A 3094-nucleotide genomic window follows, 5' to 3' on the forward strand; every position below is an offset into this window, starting at 1 on the left:
GGGTACTGACTAGCACCGCTTTTGCTAAAAATAAGAGTTAAAACAACTCAGCCAAAAGCTCGAATGTTATGACTGTAGTTTAAAGTCCTCGACTGAGATTACAAGGAACATTGAACAGAACTTGCATTTTATATAACAAACTAATTATCGATAAATCAAAACAATACAAAAAAGATTCCGTTCTGTTATTTTATACAAAGGCGATATCTTTATTCTCATAATACGACGAGTATTCAGCTGGCTATCTTTAGAAGAAACAAAAAGCGATTAAATTTCGAAAAGAGTTGAACTTAAAAATTATAGTCAAAAGTAATTTAAATGATTAAATTTTTAGACATTGTTTGGATCTTTATGGTTTGACGGCCAGCATTTTTTTATGTAGTGTTTTTGGTACCGAAACACTTTCAAAATTCGAATACTTGTATATTCTGTGTTATAGAACAGATAAAAAAATTTGTATTCGAAGTTATTTCATATAAAAAATTGTCGTATTTCGGTAATTTCAACCAATCACTGACGTCTATTGAGGTGAAAACAATTACGCCGTGGAATGTAAGCAACGGTGTTAGCGGATTTTTTCCCTTGAATAAAATTAGTGCCGTTGTTTGTCAACAAAAACTATCCGTTGTCAACAACAACTATCAGCGGTATATATTTCGTTTGTCACTGTTATTTATGACATCCTTCGTGCGTTTGTACTGGTCTTAGCTTTATGGTTTTAGGGTTAGGGTTCGGGTTTTAGAGTTAGGGTTAGTTTTAGGATTACGGTTAGGGTTATGATTATTTTTGCCATAACCTTAACCCTAACCCTATAACTCATGACCATAACCATAACCCTAACCCTAACCCCAACCCTAACCCTAAAACCCAAACCCTAACCCTAAAACCCTAAACACTTACTAGGGAATAATGATATTATTAAATAGGGAATAACACACTTGACACCGAATAGCACTAACTGTATTCAGCTGAATAGACGTCAGTGATTGGTTGAAATTACAGAAATACGACAGCTTTAACATGAAATAACTTATTAAGAAGTAATTTTTGTTAAGAAGGCTAAGAGAAAAAGATGTTTTATATGACACATTCTACCAGTATCCCAAGTTTGAAAGTGTTTCGTTAAGAAAACAAGTGTTGGCCGTCAAACCATAAAGATCCCATTGTTTTAGATCTAGAATCAAGCAGATGGAATCCTGTTTGGGAGATGATCTCTTTCTAACATTTCTCCAAATGACGAATCACTTAACCGCTCTGCGGTTATACAATAATGCCTTAAAAGACAATGGGTTTAATGTTATAGTATATTATTTAACGAAAAATCCGACTTCAGTGATGCTATATATATATATAAAAATTTCAGGTGGGTTATGGTGGAACACGTTGCAGCGTATAAAAACAGTAAAAATACGAATTGTTTTATAGAGAAATGCTTAATTTTAATATAGCCTTTATCCATACTAAACTGAAAATATCTGAGCTGGTAAACGATCATCACCATAAAAATACATTCTTATTTGGGAATTGCTTGGGTTGCAATGGTTAAACAAATCTTCATACTACAACCTTGCAAGAAACGAATGACAAGATTGTGAACATTATATTTTTTAAATATTTCTTAAGTTTCATATTTGACATACACACGCACGCAAACGTACATACACACTCACGCAACCGCACATACGCAAGACATGATTTCCTTATTTGTTTACTTATATATCTGTCTGTATGCATTCAAACACACACATACGTACATACACATACGTACATACACATATTCGTATTTAGTGGTAACAAGGTAATTCATGTCCAAGGCCTGATGGTGGCGGTGGGGTCGTAACTATTTTCTCGTACAAAAGTATGAAAGAATTAAGCAGTACTTTGTTTCAGATGTGTACACGGCTTATTTGTCGTTATGTTGTATCATGTGAATAATCGATAGGATTTTTACTTCTTCTCTATTGTTCAGTATGCCATCATGATTTTTGTTTGTATTTTGATAAGACACTAATATAGGATTCTTAGCCTTATACTCTTACCAGTGCACCTCTATTTTCATTACTAAGCTGCGGGTGGTTTCCTCTTTATAGATTAAGGTGGAGTTCTTGTAGTTGTCTTCTATAAACTCCATACGTCATTCCTAGTTTTACAATATACACCAGGATTCCTTTAGCATTTTATAAAATAGTTCTTGGTACAGGTGGTCCTATCAAAAGAAAATGTTCTACTTACTCTGATTTATTATGTTGTCCACTAACCAAAATCTTTTGTTGGATTTTATCCACTAAGTACTTTCTATGATATCCAACGGTGGTGCCCCAGCATGACCACAGCCTTAAAACTGAAACACTTTAAATAATTAAATAATTAAAAGTCTCCACTGTATTCTGACATTTCAAATTTTATGTTCCATTTTTCATATCCTTTGAATTTTAGCAATGAAAAACTCAGATTAACAGCTTGTGAAATTTCAGCTTCCAATAACCTATATAACTCTATCTCATGACTTGAACATTCTTTTCGCCGTCTTGTTTACACGAATTTTTGTCTATCTATCTATCTATCTATCTATCTATCTATCTATCTATCTATCTATCTATCTATCTATCTATCTATCCATCTATCTATCTATCTATCTTATTTATTTATTGCCCGTCAGTCAGTCAGTGTTCATTAGTCTGAATCTGTTTGTCTGTCTATCGCTGTCCACCCTCTCTCTATGTGTATATATGAATGAGTGGAAGCACAACGGCCCAGTGGTTATGGCAGCGGACTCACGGTCATGGGATCGCGGTTTCGATTCCTAGACCGGGCGTTGTGAGTGTTTATTGAGCGAAAACACCTAAAACTCCTCGAGGTGGTGGTGAACCCTGCTATACTCTTTCACCACAGCTTTCTCTCACTCTTTCTTCCTGTTTCTGTTGTACTTGTATTTCAAAGGGCCAGCCTTGTCACACACTGTGTCACGTTGAATATCCCCGAGAACTACGTTGAGGGTACACGTGTCTGTGGAGTGCTTTAGCCACTTGCACGTTAATTTCATGAGCAGGCTGTTCCGTTGATCGGATCAACTGGAACCATCGGTGTCTTAACC

The sequence above is a fragment of the Octopus bimaculoides genome, chromosome 11 (genome assembly GCF_001194135.2).
Source record: "Octopus bimaculoides isolate UCB-OBI-ISO-001 chromosome 11, ASM119413v2, whole genome shotgun sequence".
NCBI classification, from domain to species: domain Eukaryota; kingdom Metazoa; phylum Mollusca; class Cephalopoda; order Octopoda; family Octopodidae; genus Octopus; species Octopus bimaculoides.